This window comes from Mobula hypostoma, chromosome 4 (genome assembly GCF_963921235.1).
Source record: "Mobula hypostoma chromosome 4, sMobHyp1.1, whole genome shotgun sequence".
Lineage (NCBI taxonomy): Eukaryota > Metazoa > Chordata > Chondrichthyes > Myliobatiformes > Myliobatidae > Mobula > Mobula hypostoma.
Window position 1 is genome coordinate 204,412,965 of NC_086100.1, and position 24,919 is coordinate 204,437,883.

Genomic DNA, 24,919 nt, shown 5'->3' on the forward strand with positions numbered 1-24,919 from the left:
GGGTGGTGAAGAAAGCATTTGGTATGCTGGCCTTTATAAATCAGAGCATTGAGTATAGGAGTTGGGATGTAATGTTGAAATTGTACAAGGCATTGGTAAGGCCGAATTTGGAGTATTGTGTACAGTTCTGGTAACCGAAATAAAGGAAAGATGTCAACAAAATTGAGAGAGTACAGAGGAGATTTACTAGAATGTTGCCTGGATTTCATCTCCTAAGTTACAGAGAAAGGTTGAACAAGTTAGGTCTTTATTCTTTGGAGCGAAGAAGGTTGAGGGGGGACTTGATAGAGGTGTTTAAAATTATGAGGGGGATAGATAGAGTTGACGTGGATAGGCTTTTTCCATTGAGAGTGGGGGAGATTCAAACAAGAGGGCATGAGTGTGAGAGTTAAAGGGCAAAACTTTAGGGGTAATATGAGTGGGATCTTCCTTACTCAGAGAGTGGTAACTGTATGGAACGAGCTTCCAGAAGAAGTGGTTGAGGCAGGTTTGGTGTTTTCATTTAAAGTTAAAATGGATAGAGATATGGAGAGGAAAGGAATGGAGCATTATGGGCTGAGTGCAGGTCGGTGGGACGAGGTGGGAGTAAGAGTTCGGCACAGACGAGAAGGGCTGAGATGGCCTGTTTCCATGCTGTAATTGTTATATGGTCTCAGGTATTCCATAATCTCATCCTTCACAAGCGATTCCAACAACTGCCCAACCACTGATGCTGGGCTTACAGGACTGTAGTTTCCTTTCTTCTGCCTCCCTCCCTTCTTAAATTGTGGATAACAGTTGCAGTTTACCAGTCATGCGGTACAATGCCAGACTCTGTCGATTCTTGTAAGATCATCATTAATGCCTTCACAATTGCCTTCAAAATGCCTTCAAAAAAGAATAAATCAAGGAAGGTAGTGCACCCGTGGCTGACAAGAGAAATTAGGGATAGTATCAATTCCAAAGAAGAAGCATACAAATTAGCCAGAGAAAGTGGCTCACCTGAGGACTGGGAGAAATTCAGAGTTCAGCAGACGAGGACAAAGGGCTTAATTAGGAAGAGGAAAAAAGATTATGAGAGAAAACTGGCAGGGAACATAAAAACGGACTGTAAAAGCTTTTATAGATATGTAAAAAGGAAAAGACTGGTAAAGACAAATGTAGGTCCCCTGCAGACAGAAACAGGTGAATTGATTATGGGGAGCAAGGACATGGCAGACCAATTGAATAATTACTTTGGTTCTGTCTTCACTAAGGAGGACATAAATAATCTTCCAGAAATAGTAGGAGACAGAGGGTCCAGTGAGATGGAGAAACTGAGCGAAATACATGTTAGTAGGGAAGTGGTGTTAGGTAAATTGAAGGGATTGAAGGCAGATAAATCCCCAGGGCCAGATGGTCTGCATCCTAGAGTGCTTAAGGAAGTAGCCCAAGAAATAGTGGATGCATTAGTGATAATTTTTCAAAACTTGTTAGATTCTGGACTAGTTCCTGAGGATTGGAGGGTGGCTAATGTAACCCCACTTTTTAAAAAAGGAGGGAGAGAGAAACCGGGGAATTATAGACCGGTTAGCCTAATGTCGGTTGTGGGGAAACTACTGGAGTCAGTTGTGTGATAACAGCACATTTGGAAAGCGGTGAAATCGGACAAAGTCAGCATGGATTTGTGAAAGGAAAATCATGTCTGACGAAGCTCATAGAATTTTTTGAGGATGTAACTAGTAGAGTGGATAGGGGAGAACCAGTGGATGTGGTATATTTGGATTTTCAAAAGGCTTTTGACAAGGTCCCACACAGGAGATTAGTGTGCAAACTTAAAGCACATGGTATTGGGGGTAAGGTATTGGTGTGGGTGGAGAATTGGTTAGCAGACAGGAAGCAAAGAGTGGGAATAAACGGGACCTTTTCAGAATGGCAGGCGGTGACTAGTGGGGTACCGCAAGGCTCAGTGCTGGGACCCCAGTTGTTTACAATATATATTAATAACTTGGATGAGGGAATTGAATGCAGCATCTCCAAGTTTGCGGATGACACGAAGCTGGGTGGCAGTGTTAGCTGTGAGGAGGATGGTAAGAGGATGCAGGGTGACTTGGATAGGTTGGGTGAGTGGGCAAATTCATGGCAGATGCAATTTAATGTGGATAAATGTGAAGTTATCCACTTTGGTGGCAAAAATAGGAAAACAGATTATTATCTGAATGGTGGCCGATTAGGAAAAGGGGAGGTGCAACGAGACCTGGGTGTCATTATACACCAGTCATTGAAAGTGGGCATGCAGGTACAGCAGGCGGTGAAAAAGGCGAATGGTATGCTGGCATTTATAGCGAGAGGATTCGAGTACAGGAGCAGGGAGGTACTACTGAAGTTGTACAAGGCCTTGGTGAGACCACACCTGGAGTATTGTGTGCAGTTTTGGTCCCCTAATCTGAGGAAAGACATCCTTGCCATAGAGGGAGTACAAAGAAGGTTCACCAGATTGATTCCTGGGATGGCAGGACTTTCATATGAAGAAAGACTGGATGAACTGGGCTTGTACTCATTGGAATTTAGAAGATTGAGGGGGGATCTGATTGAAATGTATAAAATCCTAAAGGGATTGGACAGGCTAGATGCAGGAAGATTGTTCCCGATGTTGGGGAAGTCCAGAACAAGGGGTAACAGTTTGAGGATAAAGGGGAAGCCTTTTAGGACCGAGATTAGGAAAAACTTCTTCACACAGAGAGTGGTGAATCTGTGGAAGTCTCTGCCACAGGAAACAGTTGAGGCCAGTTCATTGGCTATATTTAAGAGGGAGTTAGATATGGCCCTTGTGGCTACGGGGGTCAGGGGGTATGGAGGGAAGGCTGGGGTGGGGTTCTGAGTTGGATGATCAGCCATGATCATAATAAATGGCGGTGCAGGCTCGAAGGGCCGAATGCCCTACTCCTGCACCTATTTTCTATGTTTCTATGTTTCTAATTCTTCCAGTTACTTCCTTCAGAACTCGAGGGTACATTCCATCAGGATCAGGAGATTTATCCACACTCAGACCATTAAGCTTCCTGAGCACCTTCTTAGTCATAATTTTCACTGCACAGACTTCACTTCCCTGACACTCTTGAATATCCGATATACTGCAGACGAATTCCCCTGTGAAGACTGATGCAAACTGCTCATTCAGTTCCAGTGCCATCTCTGCATCTCTCATTACAATACCTCCAGCGTTATTTTGTATTGGTCCTATATCTGCACTTGACTCTCTTTTACCCTTTATATACTTAAAGAAGCTTTTGGTATCTTCTTTGATATTAGTGGCTGCTTCCTCTCAAAATTTATCTTTTCCTTCTGAATGACCTTCCTAGATTTCTTTTGCAAGTTTTTTAAAAGCTGTCTAATCCTCTATCTTACCGCTAGCTCTGGCTTCCTAGAACTTTTGCTTTTACTTTGGCTCTGACTTCTCATGTCAGCCACGGTAGTGTCCTTCTTCCCCTTGAAAACTCCTTCTTATTTGGAAAAACAAATCTGTCTTGCACTACTCTCATTTTTCGCAAAAACTCCAGTCATTGTTGCAGTGTCCTTCCTGCAAATGTCCCTTTCCAGTCATCTTTGGCCAGTTTCCCTCTCATGCCATTGTAATTTCCTTTATTCCACTGAAATACCGACACATTGGATTTTATTTTTCTCTCTCAAATTTCAATGTGAACTCAGTCATAGTTTGATCACTGTTCACTACGGGTTCCTTAACTTTAAGCTCCCTTATCACCTCTGCATCATTGCACAACACCTAAATCAGCACAGCCGATCTCCTAGTGGGCTCAACAATGAGCTGTTCGAAAAAGCCATCCTTTGGCCATTCTACAAATTCTGTCTCTTGAGGTCGAGTAGTAACCTGATTTTCCCAATCCACTCTCATGTTAAGTCCCCAACAATTTTTACACGCCTTTTCTATCTCTTGCTAAATTTGCAATCCACATCCCGGCTGCTGTTTGTAGGCCTGTATACAACTGTCATTCGGGTCATTTTACACTTGCCATTTCTTAATTCAACCTATAGAGACTCTACTCCTTCCAATCCTATGTCATCTCTTTCCAACAATTTAATATTATTTCTTGTACACAGGGCCACTCCACTTCATTTGCCTACTAACCTATCTTTCTGATACACCGTATATCCTTGGACGTTCAGCTCCCAATGGCAGCCATCCTTTAGCCAAGTTTCAGAGATGGCCACAGCTTCATATTTGCCAATCTGTAGCTGAATTTCAAGATCATCTATTTTATTCCTTATGCTGGGTGCATTCAAATACAACACTCTCAGTCCAGTATTTGTTGCATTCTGTTTTAATTGCATCACGACTCTATTGCCCTGTAACTCATGCCACTGGCTTTGATTAAACTTTGTCTCCTGCTTGTTCTTTCTGTGATCTCTGTTGCATGCTATCTTTGATTGATTTCTGTTTTCCCCTTCCTCAGCCCAATCACTCTGGTTCCCATCCCCGTGCCAAATTCGTTTAAACCTTCACTAACAGCTTTATTAAATGTGCCTGCGAGGATATGGGACACGTTTGGGTTCAGGTATAACCCGTCCTTTTTGTACCGGTCATACCTCCCCTTGAAGAGGCCCCGATAATCCAGGAATCTGAACCCCCGCCCCCTACACAAGTCTCTCAGCCACACATTAATACGGCTGATCATGCTATTCCTTCATCACTAGCACGTGGCGCAGGCAGCAATCCTGAGATTACTACCCCAGAGGTCCACAGGGGTCTGTGTTGGCAACATTTCTGTTTACGTTCTATGTCAGTGCATCGGATGACAGTATCGATGGCCCTGTGGCCAAATTTACGCCATGAAGTGGAATTTTGAAAGGCCTGGATAGAGAGGTCGTGGAGGTCTATAGCATCTGGTTATCACAATGCTATAAATTACAAAGTAAATATACAAACGATTGGCTTACTCCGCGGCTTGAGATTCTAAATTGGAGAAGGGCACTTTATTCACAAAATCCTCACAGCCCACAGTGACTGTGCACTGATCCCAGCAATGGAACCCGCCACTGCAGTCCCACAGTGCACTATGAACTGATGGGAAAGCTACAAAATTGCATGTGAATAGCCTCTCCTCTCCCAACTCCACTCTTTCTGCATCACCAGCAGACTGGGACATCTCACATCTCGCTGCCTCCCCCAGGCCATTAAACTGAACAACTGTGGTCAGGGACTGATCTCTGGGTTACTCCAAACGCTACCTCCTTCCCGTCTGAAACAACCCATTCATTCAGCCACACACTACCGGCACTTTATCGATCTCCAACGAAAAAGCCTAATAACCTACTCCTGACGTTCAATACCATTGCTGACCCTGAGTTTACCACCGTCAAATGTCAGGAGGGACATAATAATCAGAAAGTCTCTAGTCGCAGCTGTGCAAATAAAATGTGATCTTAGTGGGTGTGTGGCGCATGTTCAGAATGCGAAGGAGACAGACAAACAAACTGAGCCAAGTCACAGACTGATGAAGGGCGGGTATGATCCATTTTGATACAGAGAGGAAAGCAGAGAGTTTGATATTGTGCCTGATGCCAGAACTATAGCCAGTTGGAAGATGAAATCTTGTTGCTACAAATTGTTTTGAGCTGTGACAGTGTTTTTATCAGAAGGCACCATGGAGACTAAATTATCTGAGTTGAAATGTTGTCCTTCACCCACTGACGTGCTTGTAATCCTTTAACGGTGTAGAAGTGCTGGGACCCCAGTTGTTTACAATATATATTAATGACTTGGATGAGGGAATTAAATGCAGCATCTCCAAGTTTGTGGATGACACGAAGCTGGGTGGCAGTGTTAGCAGTGAGGAGGATGCTAAGAGGATGGATAGAAACATAGAAACATAGAAAATAGGTGCAGGAGTAGGCCATTCGGCCCTTCGAGCCTGCACCGCCATTTATTATGATCATGGCTGATCATCCAACTCAGAACCCAGCCTTCCCTCCATACCCCCTGACCCCTGTAGCCACAAGGGCCATATCTAACTCCCTCTTAAACATAGCCAATGAACTGGCCTCAACAGTTTGCTGTGGCAGAGAATTCCACAGATTCACCACCCTCTGTGTGAAGAAGTTTTTCCTAATCTCGGTCCTAAAAGGCTTCCCCTCTATCCTCAAACTGTGACCCCTCGTTCTGGACCTCCCCAACATCGGGAACAATCTTCCCGCATCTAGCCTGTCCAATCCCTTTAGAAACATAGAAACATAGAAAATAGGTGCAGGAGTAGGCCATTCGGCCCTTCGAGCCTGCACCGCCATTTATTATGATCATGGCTGATCATCCAACTCAGAACCCAGCCTTCCCTCCATACCCCCGACCCCTGTAGCCACAAGGGCCATATCTAACTTCCTTTTAAACATAGCTAATGAACTGGCCTCAACAGTTTGCTGTGGCAGAGAATTCCACAGATTCACCACTCTCTGTGTGAAGAAGTTTTTCCTAACCTCGGTCCTAAAAGGCTTCCCCTCTATCCTCAAACTGTGACCCCTCGTTCTAGACCTCCCCAACATCGGGAACAATCTTCCCGCATCTAGCCTGTCCAATCCCTTTAGGATCTTATACGTTTCAATCAGATCCCCCCTCAATCTTCTAAATTCCAACGAGTACAAGCCCAGTTCATCCAGTCTTTCTTCATATGAAAGACCTGCCATCCCAGGAATCAATCTGGTGAACCTTCTTTGTACTCCCTCTACGGCAAGGATGTCTTTCCTCAGATTAGGGGACCAAAACTGCACACAATACTCCAGGTGTGGTCTCACCAAGGCCTTGTACAACTTCAGTAGTACCTCCCTGCTCCTGTACTCGAATCCTCTCGCTATAAATGCCAGCATACCGTTCGCCTTTTTCACCGCCTGCTGTACCTGCATGCCCACTTTCAATGACTGGTGTATAATGACACCCAGGTCCCGTTGCACCTCCCCTTTTCCTAATCGGCCACCATTCAGATAATAATCTGTTTTCCTATTTTTGCCACCAAAGTGGATAACTTCACATTTATCCACATTAAATTGCATCTGCCATGAGTTTGCCCACTCACCCAACCTATCCAAGTCACCCTGCATCCTCTTAGCATCCTCCTCACTGCTAACACTGCCACCCAGCTTCGTGTCATCCGCAAACTTGGAGATGCTGCATTTAATTCCCTCATCCAAGTCATTAATATATATTGTAAACAACTGGGGTCCCAGCACTGAGCCTTGCGGTACCCCACTAGTCACCGCCTGCCATTCTGAAAAGGTCCCGTTTATTCCCACTCTTTGCTTCCTGTCTGCTAACCAATTCTCCACCCACACCAATACCTTACCCCCAATACCGTGTGCTTTAAGTTTGCACACTAATCTCCTGTGTGGGACCTTGTCAAAAGCCTTTTGAAAATCCAAATATACCACATCCACTGGTTCTCCCCTATCCACTCTACTAGTTACATCCTCAAAAAATTCTATGAGATTCGTCAGACATGATTTTCCTTTCACAAATCCATGCTGACTTTGTCCGATCATTTCACCGCTTTCCAAATGTGCTGTTATCACATCCTTGATAACTGACTCCAGCAGTTTCCCCACCACCGACGTTAGGCTAACCAGCCTATAATTCCCCGGTTTCTCTCTCCCTCCTTTTTTAAAAAGTGGGGTTACATTAGCCACCCTCCAATCCTCAGGAACTAGTCCAGAATCTAACGAGTTTTGAAAAATTATCACTAATGCATCCACTATTTCTTGGGCTACTTCCTTAAGCACTCTGGGATGCAGACCATCTGGCCCTGGGGATTTATCTGCCTTCAATCCCTTCAATTTACCTAACACCACTTCCCTACTAACATGTATTTCACTCAGTTCCTCCATCTCACTGGACCCTCTGTCCCTTACTATTTCTGGAAGATTATTTATGTCCTCCTTAGTGAAGACAGAACCAAAGTAATTATTCAATTGGTCTGCCATGTCCTTGCTCCCCATAATCAATTCACCCGTTTCTGTCTGCAGGGGACCTACATTTGTCTTTATCAGTCTTTTCCTTTTTACATATCTATAAAAGCTTTTACAGTCCATTTTTATGTTCTCTGCCAGTTTTCTCTCATAATCTTTTTTCCCCTTCCTAATTAAGCCCTTTGTCCTCCTCTGCTGAACTCTGAATTTCTCCCAGTCCTCAGGTGAGCCACTTTCTCTGGCTAATTTGTATGCTACTTCTTTGAAATTGATACTATCCCTAATTTCTCTTGTCAGCCACGGGTGCACTATCTTCCTTGATTTATTCTTTTGCCAAACTGGGATGAACAATTGTTGTAGTTCATCCATGCAACCTTTAAATGCTAGCCATTGCATATCCACCGTCAATCCTTTAAGTGTCATTTGCCAGTCTATCTTAGCTAATTCACGTCTCATACCTTCAAAGTTAACCCTCTTTAAGTTCAGAACCTTTGTTTCTGAATTAACTATGTCACTGCAGGGTGACTTGGATAGGTTGGGTGAGTGGGCAAACTCATGGCAGATGCAATTTAATGTGGATAAATGTGAAGTTATCCACTTTGGTGGCAAAAATAGGAAAACAGATTATTATCTGAATGGTGGCCGATTAGGAAAAGGGGAGGTGCAACGAGACCTGGGTGTCATTATACACCAGTCATTGAAAGTGGGCATGCAGGTACAGCAGGCGGTGAAAAAGGCGAATGGTATGCTGGCATTTATAGCAAGAGGATTCGAGTACAGGAGCAGGGAGGTACTACTGCAGTTGTACAAGGCCTTGGTGAGACCACACCTGGAGTATTGTGTGCAGTTTTGGTCTCCTAATCTGAGGAAAGACATCTTTGCCATAGAGGGAGTACAAAGAAGGTTCACCAGATTGATTCCTGGGATGGCAGGTCTTTCATATGAAGAAAGACTGGATGAACTGGGCTTGTACTCGTTGGAATTTAGAAGATTGAGGGGGGATCTGATTGAAACGTATAAGATCCTAAAGGGATTGGACAGGCTAGATGCGGGAAGATTGTTCCCGATGTTGGGGAGGTCCAGAACGAGGGGTCACAGTTTGAGGATAGAGGGGAAGCCTTTTAGGACCAAGATTAGGAAAAACTTCTTCACACAGAGAGTGGTGAATCTGTGGAATTCTCTGCCACAGCAAACTGTTGAGGCCAGTTCATTGGCTATGTTTAAGAGGGAGTTAGATATGGCCCTTGTGGCTACAGGGGTCAGGGGGTATGGAGGGAAGGCTGGGTTCTGAGTTGGAGGATCAGCCATGATCATAATAAATGGCGGTGCAGGCTCGAAGGGCCGAATGGCCTACTCCTGCACCTATTTTCTATGTTTCTATGTTTAAGATGCAAAGGATTTGAGTATGGTGCTCTCAAACACAACAGCACGTTAGTTCCGCTGTATCTGTCAGTTCACCAGCGCTTGAATGCCGCCGATCCTTGAATGTGGAGGCGGGGATGCTGGAGAGGACAGCGCCCCACTCGCTACAAGGAGAGCCCAATCACGTCTCCATGTCTGTGATCTGACTGGATACATTGCCGTGTTGTTGATAGCAGTGAGATATCATTCACTGGCTCTCATTTTGGAAGGGATTCAGTCGGCCATCGCAGATACACCAATAGCTTCGCACTGGGAAGCTGCCATTCACCTGCTCTGTGTGTGTGAACAGACTCATTCAATTAACCCACCTTGTGATGCTCCAGTGAGTTCACAATAAATAGGGGCCACTTTTCTGTCCGGAGTGAGCAAAGAGTTTTACTCAATCATCCCAGCTGCTGCAACACCAGCAACTTCACATCAGGGAGGAAGTTCAAATCAGCTCTGGTTTAAATGCTTAACCATCACAGTGACTGAAAGCAGCTGCAGGTTCATGGGGGACTATTACTGACAGAATCTGCAGTTCTTGCAGCTGCTCATCACACCCAGGACTGAACCCTGGTCACTGAGCATCAGAGGAGTCTGTTCTGCTATGTTAGCCTTAAACTGGACTGGTGTTTTATATTGTGGTTCTGTGAAAGATAAATCATACTGCATCAAATCCCATATCTCAGGTACTTTTTGTCTCTACCACACTCACAATGTACACTAGAGAGGCCACTCGGCCCATCTGGTCCCTGCCCATGTTTCTGATCCATATCAGTGTATCAAAATCTATCCCTGCCGTTCTCCTCTCACTCTCCCTGTGATGACAGGTTGGAACTAGTCACCACCCCGTCGGAGAAGAGATTTCCCTTGAATTTCATAGAATCATATAAATCTACGACACATTCAGGCCCTTCGGCCCACAATGTTGTGCCAACCATGTAACCTACACTAGAAACTGTCTAGAATTACCCTACCGTATAGCCCTCTATTTCTCAAGGCTCCATGTAACAATCTTTTTCTTTTTAAATCTTTTTATTGAGTAAGTATACAAAAAAGGTAAGCCATATAAACATTAATACAATGTTAAAGTATAATAAAATTCCAAAAGATAACAATACCAAAAAGAAAATACTACAAACAATGTAATTTAAGCATAAGAAACCAAGATAACATAATAGTATACTAAATTTTATATATATCAATGGAAAAAAAAGAAAAAAAAACCCAAAAAAAAAACCCACCGTGCAGCTAACTAAAAGCAAGGCAAAGCAATGGGCTAACTTGAAACCAAACAGAGTTAAACTTAAAATCACGTCCTCAATCCCGACCTCCATTAAAAACAGTGAAAAAAAAACAAGAAGGGTAAATATTACATTAAATGAAAATATCGAATAAAAGGTCCCCAAATCTGTTCAAATTTAAATGAAGAATCATAAAGGTTACTTCTAATTTTCTCCAAATTCAAACATAAAATTGTCTGAGAAAACCAAAAAAAGGTAGTTGGAGCAAAGCTCTTTCCAATGTTGTAAAATACATCTTTTCGCCATTAAAGTAAGAAATGCAATCATTCTACGGGCTGAAGGGGAAAGATTACTAGAAATTTTAGGTAGTCCAAAGATAGCAGTAATAGGGTGAGGAGAGATATCTATATTTAATACCTTAGAAATAATATTGAAAATATCTCTCCAAAAAGTTTCCAAAGTAGGGCAAGACCAAAACATATGAGTTAAAGAGGCTATCTGCCCTGAACATCTATCACAGAAAGGATTAATATGCGAGTAAAAACGCGCTAACTTATCTTTGGACATATGTGCTCTATGAACCACTTTAAATTGAATTAGGGAATGTTTAGCACAAATAGAGGAAGTATTAACTAATTGTAAAATCTGCCCCCAATCATCCACAGAAATGGTAAGCCCCAATTCCTGTTCCCAATCTACCCTAATCTTATCAAATGGAGCTTTCCTAAGTTTCATAATAATATTATAAATCATAGCCGATGCACCTTTCTGACATGGATTAAGGTTAATTATCGAAACAATCTAAGAATCTCTTAAAATACCTCAACCACCGTCACCGGCAGTGCATTCCTCACACCCACCACTCTTTGTGTAAAAAACTTACCTCTGACATCTCCCTTGCAACTACATCCAAGCACCTTAAAACCATGCCCCTCGTGTTAGCCATTTCCGTCCTGGGTAAAAGCCTCTGGCTATCCACATGATCAATGTCTCTCATCATCTTATACATCTGATGAATTTCCTGCATGATTTTCTCTAGACTGAATAAGACAATGAGCTCATTGTGGTTTTGATGTTCCCCAGGGCTCTGGAGTAAGGTGATTAAACTCCTTCTTCAATGTTTTGAGTCATTTTAACTAATGTTCAATGTTCAATGTTCAATTAAACTCTTTTCAATGTTTTGGGTCATTTTAACTAATTTTAAAGGACTGTGCCTCAGACAAATGGGTTGTTGCAATGCACCTCCAAAGTCTGACAGCAGACTAGCGAGTGAATCTTCGATGGAGCAGAGTTAGAAACCAGAGTTGCCAGCCTGAGTCAGGGTTTGGGGGCTCCAGAAAGAGATGGGGCCTAGAGTTTACAAGGAGCAGGAAGAGGAATCAGACCAGCAGGATGTGGCTACGAATGAAAGATCAGAAACATTTGGAAACTGATTGATCCAAAAAAAAGGTGGTTAATTTCTGCAAAATGCTGGTGGAAATCAACAGACCAGGCAGCAAATGTGAAGAGGAATAAATAGACGTTTAAGCCGAGCCACTTCAGCATGCCTAGTCTGTGTACTGCTCTGCTTAATTGCTGGCTGAACTGCAGAATTCCTCCTGCATTTTGTGTGTGTGCGTCTCTGTATCTCGAGCAACTGCAGAATCTCTTGTTTTACACCTGCATTTGTAAGGTTCTACTTTGGCACTAGACCCGCTGAAAGTTTGCTGATATTAAGTGTATTGTTTATGGGAGCTGCTTTCTGCGTTAAAAGAGCTGCTAAGTTTTCTACACACAAAAAAAAACTGAGGTATGGACACGGAACCGGTGCTTGCGGAAACTTTTCGTGGCACCATCATTACCCAGAGAGTTCAGTGTACTAATATTGGCAGTCACTGAAGCTCCGGTCAAATGCGCATGCGTCAGGGTTGCGGCTTGTCCCGAATATCGCGCATGCGCGCAGTACACAAAAAAGGCCTTAGGAGGATCGATTGAAGGTAAGAGTAATTTTCCGGGTGGGGGTTTCCAACATGGATTGGGGATGAATTGCTGTGAGCTCCGGACACCGTGACCCGCAATCCCGGAACAGTCCTGTTCTCTTGCCTCTCTCTCAGCCCCGGGGAGCTTCCGGCTGATGAGGGAATGGGAACCGATGGATCTCTCAGACAGAGCTGAGCTCCAGCTGTCTAAATGCAAGGATTGGGAACTCGGAGAAAGGGAACAAAATCTTTTACATCAGCAGTTGAGAAAATCACCTTTGTTCCACCTGCAGTCACAAATAAGGGAAAATCTGCAGATACTGGAAATCCAAGCAACGCACACAAAATGCCGGAGGAACTCGGCATTAGTGCTCGTTCCCATAGATGCTGCCTGGCCTGCTGAGTTCCTTCGGCATTTTGTGTGTGTTGCTTGTTCTACCTCCTCTTGTTCTGGACCTTTCTACCCGTGAGAACATGTTTTGACCCATTCTCTCTGGGTACATAATGATATCAAACACCTTTGCCCTGGCCAACAAGTAACTTTCACATCACAAATGTGCCAGATTCCAGTGAGACAGACTACTGCCCTTCCCTTCATATTCATTGGCATTGCCATCAATGAATTCACCACCGTCAGTCACCTGGGGGAGGGTTCAGGGGAAATGTTTATGTACAATACAGAAACTGGTGTCACCTGTGTGTGTTCTGGTGATGCAAAAGTTGCTGCAGAATTTACAAGTGGGAAGAAGTGGAGTGATGTTTGGAAATCTGACTTTAAAGTGTCGTTCAGCAAGCAAATCACATGTGGACAGTGTGCAAAAGCTGGAGTGAGAAAATCCTTTATAACCGTCTTCGGGCCTGCTACATAGGTTGTCTGAGAGTGCAGATGAAATTGATCAAACCCAGAGGATATCAAGGTTCTTATTGACAGTGATTTGTGTGGGCACGTGGCCAACTGGCTAAGGCATTGGACTAGCGACCTGAAGGTCGTGAGTTCCAGCCCCAGCCGAGGCAACGTGTTGTGTCCTTGAGCAAGGCACTTAATCACACATTGCTCTGTGAACGACACTGGGGCTGGTCTTCCATACAAGAGTGAAGACTTCCCAGTCGCAGATCCATGGTCTCACAAGACTAACGGATGCTAGCTGTTTAATACCTCTTTATTTAAAATTCAGTGTGCACATGTTGTCACTGGGTAAAACCTGCACAGCACAGCACACCGCTTATTACAAATTAGAGGGGACATTGGTGGGAAGGTGGGGAGACTTCCAGTGTCCTTGACGTCCTCACCGACAGGATAAGCATCCACCTGCACGTTACAGAGTTGGAGCTGGAAATGGATGAATTCCAGATCATCTGGGAATCGAAGAAGGTGATAGATATAGAAACCATAGCAAAACTACAGCACAGAAACAGGCCTTTTGCCCCTTCTTGGCCGTGCCGAACCATTTTCTGCCTAGTCCCACTGACCTGCACACGGACCATATCCCTCCATACACCTCCCATCCATGTATCTGTCCAATTTATTCTTAAATGTTAAAAAAGAACCCGCACTTACCACCTCATCTGGCAGCTCATTCCACACTCCCACCTCTCTCTGTGTGAAGAAGCCCCCCCCCCAATGTTCCCTTTAAACTTTTCCCCCCTCACCATTAACCCATGTCCTCTGGTTTTTTTCTCCCCTTGCCTCAGTGGAAAAAGTCTGCTTGCATTCACTCTATCTATACCCATCATAATTTTATATACCTCTATCAAATCTCCCCTCATTCTTCTACGCTCCAGGGAATAAAGTCCTAACCTATTCAACCTTTCTCTGTAACTGAGTTTCTCAAGTCCCTGCAACATCCTTGTCATAGTCATACTTTATTGATCCTGAGGGAAATTGGTTTTCATTACAGTTGCACCTTAAATAATTCAATAGTGATAAAACCATAAATAATTAAATAGTAATATGTAAATTATGTCAGGAAATAAGTCACCCTGTTGGCTCAGGATGTCTGACCCTCCAAGGGAGGAGTTGTAAAGTTTGATGGCCACAGGCAGGAATGACTTCCTATGACGCTCTGTGTTGCATCTCCGTGGAATGAGTCTCTGGCTGAATGTATCCTGTGCCCAACCAGTCCATTATGTAGTGGATGGGAGACATTGTCCAAGATGGCATGCAACTTGGACACCATCCTCTTTTCAGACACCACCATCAGAGAGTCCAATTCCATCCCCACAACATCACTGGCCTTACGAATGAGTTTGTTGATTCTGTTGATGTCTGCTACCCTCAGCCTACTGCCCAGGCACACAACAGCAAACATGATAGCACTGGCCACCACAGACTCGTAGAACATCCTCAGCATCGTCCGAAAGATGTTAAAGGACCTCAGTCTCCTTCTCTGCACTCTTTCAACCTTATTAATATCCTTCCTGTAATTTGGTGACCAAAACTGAACACAATACTCCAGATTCGGCCTAACCAATGCCTTATACAACCTCATCATAACATTCCAGCTCTTATACTGAATATGTCGATTAATAAAGGCCAATGTACCAAAAGCTCTCTTTAAAACCCTATCTACCTGTGATGCCACTTTTAGGGAATTTTGTATCTGTATTCCCAGATCCCTGAGTTCTACTGCACTCCTCAGTGCCTTACCATTTACCCTGTATGTCCTACCTTGGTTTGTCCCTCCAAAGTGCAATACCTCACACTTGTCCGTATTAAACTCCATCTGCCATTTTTCAGCCCATTTTTCCAGCTGGTCCAAGCCCCTCTGCAGGCTCTGAAAACCTTCCTCACTGTCCACTGCACCTCCAATCTGTATATCATCAGCAAATTTGCTGATCTAATTTACCACATTATCATCCAGATCATTGATATAGATGACAAATAACAATGGACCCAGCACTGATCCCTGTGGCACACCACTAGTCACAGGCCTCCACTCAGAGAAGCAATTCTCTACCACCACTCTTTGGCTTCTTCCAATGAGCCAATGTCTAATCCAATTTACCACCTCTCCATGTATACCTAGCGACTGAATTTTCCTAACTAACCTCCCATGCGGGACCTTGTCAAAGGCCTTACTGAAGTCCATATAGACAACATCCACTGCCTTCCCTTCATCCACTTTCCTGGTAACCTCCTCGAAAAACTCCAATAGATTGGTCAAACATGACCTACCACGCACAAAGCCATGTTGGCTCTCCCTAATAAGTCCCTGTCTATCCAAATGCTTGTAGATTCTGTCTCTTAGTACTCCCTCCAATAACTTAACCACTACTGACTTCAAACTTACTGGCCTATAATTTCCCGGATTACTTTTTGATCCTTTTTGAAACAACGGAACAACGTGAGCTACTCTCCAATCCTCCAGCACCTCACCAGTAGACAGTGACATTTTAAATATTTCTGCCAGGGCCCCCGCAATTTCAACACTAGTCTCCTTCAAGGTCCGAGGGAACACTCTGTCAGGTCCCGGGGATTTATCCACTTTAATTTTCCTCAAGACAGCAAGCACCTCCTCCTTTTCAATCTGTACAGTTTCCATGATCTCACTACCTGATTCCCTCAATTCCATAGACTTCATGCCAGTTTCCTTAGTAAATACAGACGCAAAAAGCTCACTTAAGATCTCCCCCATTTCTTTTGGTTCCGCACCTAGCCGACCACTCTGATCTTCAAGAGGACCAATTTTATCCCTTACAATCTTTTTACTCTTAATATACCTGTAAAAGCTCTTTGGATTATCCTTCACTTTGACTTTCAAGGCAACCTCATGTCTTCTTTTAGCCCTCCTGATTTCCTTCTTAAGTATTTTCTTGTACTTTTTATACTCCTCAAGCACCTTATTTACTCCCTGTTTCCTATACATGTCATACAACTCTCTCTTCTTCTTTTTCAGAGTTCCAATATCCCTTGAGAACCAAGGTTTCTTATTCCTATTCACTTTGCCTTTAATCCTGACAGGAACATACAAATTCTGCACTCTCAAAATTTCTCCTTTGAAGGCTTCCTACTTACCAATCACATCCTTGCCAGAGAACAACCTGTCCCAATCCACGCTTTTTATATCCTTTCTTATTTCTTCAAATTTGGCCTTCTTCCAGTTCTGAACCTCAACCCTAGGGCCAGATCTATCCTTGTCCATGATCAAGTTGAAACTAATGGTGTTATGATCACTGGAACCAAAGTGCTCCCCTGCACAGACTTCTGTCACTTGTCCTAACTCGTTTCCTAACAGGAGATTCAATATTGCATTCCCTCTAGTTGGTACCTCTATATATTGATTTAGAAAACTTTCCTGAACACATTTTACAAACTCTAACCCATCTAGACCCCTAACAGTATGGGAGTCCCAATCAACATGTGGAAAATTAAAATCCCCTACCACCGTAACTTTATGTTTCCTGTAGTTGCCTGCTATCTCTCTGCAGAATTGCTCCTCCAATTCTCGCTGACTATTTGGTGGTCTATAATACAATCCCACTAATGTGGCCATACCTTACCTGTTTCTCAGCTCCACCCATAAGGACTCAGTAGACAAGCCCTCTAATCTGTCCTGCCTGAGCACTGCTGTAATACTTTCCCTGACAAGCAATGCTACTCCCCCACCTTTCATTCCTCTGCCTCGATCACATCTGAAACATCGGAACCCTGGAATATAAGCTGCCAGTCCTGCCCCTCCTGTAGCCAAGTTTCACTAATTGCTATAACGTCATAATTCCACGTGTCAATCCACGCCCTCAACTCGTCCGTCTTCCCCGCAATACTCCTAGCATTGAAATATATACACCTCAGAAGATATTTACCACCACTCACAACCTTTCTATTAGCGGATTTGCTGGAACTTTTAACATCATTTATTTTCACCCCAGCCCCACTGTCAGCTCTGGTACTGTGGTTCCCATCCCCCTGCAAATCTAGTTTAAAGCCTCCCCAGCAGCACTAACAAACCTCCCTGAAAGGATATTGGTCCCCTTGTAGTTCAAGTGTAACCCGTCTCTCTTGTACAGGTCCCACCTGCCCCAGAAGGGGTCCCAATGATCCTGAAATCTGAAACCCTGCTTCCTACACCAGTTCCTCAGCCACTTGTTCATTCTCCAGAGCATCCTATTCCTACCCTCACTGGCACCTAGCACAGGTAGCAATCCTGAGATTACCACCCTCGAGGTCCTGCTTTTCAACTTCCTACCAAGCTCTCTATACTCACTGTCCAGGACGTCCTCACTCTTCCTTGCTATGTCATTGGTACCGATGTGCACCACGACATCTGGCTGATCACCCTCCCATTTCAGAATGTCATGCAAGCGATCAGAGACATCCTTGAACCTGGCACCCGGGAGGGAACAAACCATCCTGGATTCTCTGTCAAGACCACAGAACCTCCTATCTGTATCTCTAACTATCGAGTCCCCCATCACTACCGCTCTCCTCTTTTTCCACCCTCCCTTCTGCACTGCAGAGCCAGACTCAGTGCCAGAGATCTGGCTGCTGCAGCTTGCCCCAGGTAAGTCATCCCCCCCAACAGTATCCAATGCGGTATACTTGTTGTTGAAGGGAATGGCCACAGGACTCAGTAGACAAGCCCTCTACCCTGTCCATAAAGAGAGGTGAGTTGCACCGAGAGTCAGGAAGGGGAATGGGGTTAAATAGCCATCACAGAGTACTCTTGTGGCCATCCCACACAACAACAGGTAGACCATTTTAGAAACTTGTGGGCGATTACCTAGCAGGAAAGTCAAAGAGCTGATAGGGGATTTGTTAGTTAGGGAACTAAAACTAGCAAAGTTCTGATATCCGAGTGGTAAGGCTTGCTAGTGCTCGTGTGTGGTGGGATGGGGTGGTTAAACTAAAGTTACAAGGGTGATTGGAGTCAGAATGCCAGAACAGATAGTGGAGAGGGTGAATTGAAATGAATTATATCCTTAATGTACATGAGGAGTAGAAATCTTTACATTACTTCTCCATCTAAATGTGCAATGTGTAATTTCTAGTAATTTATAATAAATAGTATATAGGACAGTCATTATAACATAGAAATACAATTGTATCAGCATGAATTAATCAGTCTGATGGCCTGGTGGAAGAAGCTGTCCCGGAGCCTGTTGGTCCTGGCTTTTATGCTGTGGTACCGTTTCCCGGATGGTAGCAGCTGGAACAGTTTGTGCTTGGGGTGACTCGGGTCCCCAGTGATCCTTCGGGCCTTTGTAAATGTCCTGAATAGTGGAAAGTTCACATCTACAGATGCGCTGGGCTGTCTACACCACTCTATGCAGAGTCCTGCGATTGAGGGAAGTACAGTTCCCAGACCAGGCAGTGATGCAGCCAGTCAGGATGCTCTCAATTGTGCCCCTGTAGAAAGTTCTTTGGATTTGGGACCCATACCAAACTTATTCAAGCATCTGAGGTGAAAGAGGCGCACAGCCATATACCACACAGACAGTATGTACAGACCACACGAGATCCTTGGTGATGTTTATGCCGAGGGACTTTGTAGAATTTGTAGACTATGCCAAGAAACAAAGGTTGATTCAGTAAGCGATTTTAATTTTTCATGTATTGAGTGGGAGTCCCATACTGTAAAAGGACTAGATGGGGTAGAGTTTTTCAAATGTGCCTTTAATCAAGACGTAGAATTCCCAATGTAGAAGTGTGCAATAAGTATTAGGAAGTGATCCAGCATTAGTGCAGAAGTTAGTGTATGGGAACACTTTGTATCTAGTGTTCATAATACCATGAGGTTCTAAGTAAATATGCATAAAGAAAGGGCTGGAGGATCTCAACCATTCTAAATTGGAGAAGGGTCAATTTTATCAGAATTTTATCAATGGTATTAGTAAGGATCTGACAAATGTGCATTGGGACAGGCTATTTTCTGGCAAAGGAATACTTCGTAAGCAGGAGTTCTTCAGAAGTGAGGGTGTAGCGTTTCTATTGTATGTTAGTTAAAGTCTGTCCCGAGGCTTGTGGCCCATCAGGTTTCTGCCGGTTTCTGTGGCATGAAGTGACTGAGAGTACGAGATTCCTCCCCCCCCCCCCCCGGATAGGACGCCAGTCTGTCATGAGGTTAACCCCCAGCATTTTCCCGGCACCCATTTTCAGCTGGGTGGACTGGAGCAGTGTGTGGTTAAGTGCCTTGCTCAAAGACACAATACGCTGCCTTGGCCAAGACTCAAACCCAACGCCCTAACCACTTGGACACGCGCCACACAGAGTTTGAATGTGCCTGCCAAAATAAAAGTTGAATGGTAACTGGTGCAGGTTACCTTGGTTTTCAAGATATATTGAGGCCCCAGATATTTTGTTCCTCTAAATGCCTCAGACTGTTGGGTGCTACCAAGACTCATTAATGACTACAATATCATAATTCCATGCCCTGAGCTTATACTTTATACTTTATTGTTGCCAAACAATTGATACTAGAACGTACAATCATCATAGCGATATTTGATTCTGCGCTTCCCACTCACTGGATTACAAATCAATAGTAAATATTAAAAATTTAAATTATAAATCATAAATAGATAATAGAAAAATCGAAAGTAAGGTAGTACAAAAAGAACCGAGATGCAGGATATATGGAGTCTACGGCCCAGATCCGGGTCAGGATCCGTTCAGCAGTCTTACCACAGTTGGAAAGAAGCTGTTCCCAAATCTGGCCGTACGAGTCTTCAAGCTCCTGAGCCTTCTCCCGGAGGGAAGAGGGACGAAACGTGTGTTGGCTGGGTGGATCGTGTCCTTGATTATCCTGGCAGCACTGCTCCGACAGCGTGCGGTGTAAAGTGACTCCAAGGACGGAAGATTGGTTTGTGTGATGTCTTCACGATCTTCTGCAGCTTCTTCCAGTCTTGGACAGGAGAACTTCCATACCAGGTTGTGATGCACCCGAGAAGACTGCTTTCTACGGTGCATCTATAAAAATTAGTGAGGGTTTTAGGGGACAGGCCAAATTTCTTTAGTTTTCTCAGGAAGTAAAGGCGCTGGTGGGGCTTCTTGGCAGTGGACTCTGCTTGCTTAGACCAAATCAGGTCATTTGTGATACTGACCCCAAGGAACTTAAAGCTTTTGACCTGTTCCACTTGTGCACCACCGATGTAAATTGGATTGTGCGGTCCGCTACTCCTTCTGAAGTCAACAACCAATTCCTTCGTCTTGCTGATGTTGAGGGATAGGTTATTGTCTTCGCACCATACCACCAGGTTCTTAATCTCCTGTCTGTACTCAAATTCATCATTACCCGAGATACGGCCTACAATTGTTGTGTCATCAGCAAACTTATATATTGAGTTTGCTGGAAACTTGGCTACACAATCATGGGTGTACAGTGAGTACAGCAGGGGGCTGAGTACACAGCCTTGTGGGGCACCGGTGCTCAGAATGATTGTAGAGGAGAGCTTGTCCCCTATTACAGCCTGGGTCCTGTCTGTGAGGAAGTTGATGATTCAGCTGCAGATCTGAGTGCTAAGGCCAAGGTTCCAGAGCTTAGGAATCAGTTTATTTGGAATGATGGTATTAAAGGCAGAGCTGTAGTCAATGAAAAGGAACCTTACGTATGCGTCTTTATTCTCCAGGTGTTCTAAGGAGGAACGTAGGGCCAGAGAGATGGCATCTGCCGTTGACCTGTTGCATCAGTAGGCGAATTGCAAAGCGTCGAGATTGACCGGTAGGCTGTGGTTGATGTGTGCCATAACCAATCTCTCAAAGCACTTCATAGCAATTGATGTCCGAGCCACAGGTCGATAGTCATTCAGGCATGCCACCTTGCTCTTCTTTGGCACTGGGATTATCGTTGCCTTCTTAAAACACGAGGGGATCTTAGACTGAAGCAAGGAGCAGTTGAAGATGACAGCAAACACTCCAGCTAGCTCGCTTGCACAGGCCTGGAGAACCCGTCCTGGGACGCCATCTGGGCCCGTAGCCTTCCTTGGATTTATCTTCAGGAAGGCCCTTCTGACATCCTCCTCGGTGACGATGAATCTCGATGCCACCAGGTCCAGTTCATCCGGAGGGAGCGGGACACTCCTCTTCTGTTTGAATCTTGTGTAGAATACGTCAAGTTCGTCAGGAAGAGAAGCACCACAGTTATTGATATTCCCAGCCTTTTCTTTGCGCCCAGTGATCTCATTTAGACCCTGCCATAGTCTACTGGCATCCCTCTGGTTAGCCTGGGCTTCCAACTTGGCTTGATATTGCCTCTTGGTGCCCTTAATGGCTTTCCGGAGTTTACGCCTGGATTCCGTGTAGCGACTGGTATCCCTGGACCTAAAAGCCAAGATCTGACTTTTTGACTTTATCTGACTTTTTATTTAGTTGTCTTCTATTGGTTTCTAAAAGCTTCCCAATAGTTTTTGCTCTTTTGTTTGTCCTCTCTTTGGCTGTTATGTTGGCTTTGGCTTCTCAATTCAGCCACCATTGTGTCCTCCTGTCTTTCCAGTGCTTCCACTTCTTTGTGATGTGTCTGGCACTCACCTTCCGAATTGTTCCCAGAAACTCCACCCATTGCTGCTCTGTTGTCACTCCTAGCTTTTCCCTTCCAAACAAGTTTGGCCAGCTTCTCTGTCATAGAAACATAGAACATAGAACATTGAACACCACAGCACAGTACAGTACAGGCCCTTTGGCCCTCGATGTTGTGCCGACCCATATAATCCTTAAAAAAATGTACTAAACCCACACTACCCCTATTTTTCTTTCATCCATATGCCTGTCCAAGAGGCTCTTAAATACCCCTAATGTTTTAGCCTCCATCACCATCCCTGGCAGGCACCCACAACCCTCTGTGTAAAAAACTTACCCCTGATGTCTCCCCTAAACTTCCCTCCCTTAACTTTGTGCATATGCCCTCTGGTGTTTGCTATTCATGCCTTGGGAAACGGGTACTGGCTATCCACCCTATCTATACCTCTCATAATCTTGTAGACCTCTATCACATCCCCTCTCATCCTTCTACGCTCCAAAGAGAAAAGTTCCAGCTCTGCTAACCTTGCCTCATAGAACCTGTTTTCCAATCCAGGCAACATCCTGGAAAATCTCCTCTGCACCCTCTCTATAGCTTCCACATCCTTTCTATAATGAGGTGACCAGAATTGAACACAATACTCTTAATTGTGGTCTCACCAGAGGTTTGTAGATTTGCAACATGACCTCTCTATTGACCTCTCTTGAACTCAATCCCCCTATTAATGACGCCTAGCATCCCATAAGCCTTCTTAACTATCCTATCAACCTGTGCAGCGATCTTGAAGGATGTATGGATTTGAACCCCAAGGTCCCTCTGTTCATCCACACTCTTAAGTAACCGACCATTAACCCTGTTCTCAGCCTTCTGGTTTGTCCTTTCAAAATTTATCCGGATTTATCCTCACATTTATCCAGATTGAACTCCATCTGCCACTTTTCTGCCCAACTCTGCGTCCTGTCTATATCCTCTTGTAATCTTTGACAACCTACAGCTCCATCCACAACTCCTCCAATCTTCGTGTCATCCGCAAACTTACTCACTCATCCTTCCGCCTCTTCATCCAGGTCATTTATAAAAATCACAAAGAGCAGGGGTCCCAGGTCAGATCCTTGCGGTACTCCACTAGTCACCGACCTCCAGGCAGAATACTTTCCTTCCACTACTACCCTCTGCTTTCTTCCTGTAAGCCAATTTTTTAATCCAAATAGCCAAGGTTCCACTGATCCCATGCCTCATGACTTTCTGGGTGAGACTGTCATGAGGGACCTTGTCAAATGCCTTGCTAAAATCCATGTAGACCACATCTACCACCCAACAGTCATCAATTTCTTTTGTTACCTCTTCAAAAAACTCAATTAGGCTCGTGAGGCACGACCTTCCCTTTACAAAGCCATGTTGACTATCCTTGAGTAGACTGTACTTCTCCAAGTGCTCGTAGATCCTATTCTTACTGACGTAAGACTCACCGGTCTATAGTTCCCAGGATTCTCCCTATTACCTTTTTTAAACAAGGGAACTACATTTGCAATTCTCCAATCCTCTGGCACCTCCCCTGCAGCCAAAGAGGATTCAAAGATCATAGCTACTGCTCCAGCGATCTCCTCTCTCACTTCCCACAGCAACCTGGGGTATATCACATCGGGCCCTGGGGATTTATTAACCTTGATGTTTTTAAGAAGATCCAACACTACTTCTTCCTTAATCTCCACATTGTCAGCACGCAGGCCTGTTCTATTTCGACCTCACCTTGATCAAAGTCCTTTTAACTTGTGAATACTGAAGCAAAGTATTCATTTAGGACCTCCCCAAGCTCCTCCACCTCCAGGCACATGTTGTCTTCGTTATCCTTTAGCGGCCCCACCTTCACTCTTGTCATCCTTCCGTTCTTCACATATGCATAGAACGCCTTGGGGTTCTCCTTAATCCTACATGCCAAGGCCTTCTCATGCCCCCTTCGAGCTCTCCTAAGTCCTTTCTTAAGCTCCTTCCTGGCTACCCTATATTCCTCATGAGCCCCTCCTGCTTCCTGCTTCTTATATCTAACATATGCTTCCTTCTTCCTCTTGACAAGTTGCCTCACGTGTTTCGTCAGCCACGGTTCTCTTTTCCTCCCATTTTTTCCTTGTCTCAGTGGGACAAACCTATCCTGAACCCAGCACGAGTGATCCCTAAACTTCCTCCACATTACTTCTGTGCTTTCACCCTTGAACATCTGTTTCCAATTTACTCTCGCTAGTTCCTGCCTCATCCCTTCATAGTTAGCCCTTTCCCAGTTAAGCACTTTCCCATTGTTTTTGTCCTTTTCCATAGCTATGCTGAAGCTAAGCGAGTTGTGGTCACTCTCACCAAAATGCTCCCCCACCATGAGTTCTGCCACCTGACCAGGTTCATTACCCAGAACTGGATCCAGCAGGGCCTCTCCTCTCATCAGCTGGTCCACATACTGTGTCAGGAATCCTTGAACACAGCTGACAAATTCAGCCCCATCTATCCCCCTTGCAGGCAGGAGGTGCCAGTCAATATGAGGGAAGTTGAAATCACCCATAACTACAACCCTGTATTTCCTGCACCATTCTAAAATCAGCCTGCTTATCTGCTCCTCGGTGCCCTGAGGGTTATTTGGGGGCCTATAGACTGCTCCCAGCACAGTGATTGATCGCTTCCTATTTCTGACTTCCACCCACACCGACTCAGTGGACACTCCCTCTGCAGCGTCCTCCCTTTCTATAGCCGTGATACTATCCCTGATCAGTAATGCTACTCCCCCGCCTTTCCTACCTCCCATCCTATTCCTTTTAAAACACCTAAACTCCGGTACCTGCATCAGCCAATCCTGCCCTTCCTCCAGCCAAGCTTCTGTAACGGCCACAACATCGTAGTTCCACGTACTGATCTATGCTCTAAGTCCTGACGAAGGGTCTCGGCCTGAAAT

The 24,919-nt window shown here is 44.6% G+C and overlaps 1 protein-coding gene across 3 annotated transcripts in view; it reads left to right on the plus strand.

The window, feature by feature from the left end:
* LOC134345915 (zinc finger protein 239-like) overlaps positions 1–24,919 on the plus strand; it is a 44,968-nt gene that overhangs the window by 12,942 nt on the left and 7,107 nt on the right. The window contains exons 1-2 of one of the 3 annotated variants that reach the window (XM_063047265.1): positions 12,484–12,550; positions 21,098–21,189. The exons of 1 other annotated variant lie outside the window; for it this stretch is intronic. The gene's annotated coding sequence lies outside the window, so the exon portion shown is untranslated. Of the gene's footprint in view, positions 1–12,483; positions 12,551–21,097; positions 21,190–24,919 lie in introns of those variants that run through there. One more of the 3 variants, XM_063047264.1, reaches the window with a different exon arrangement.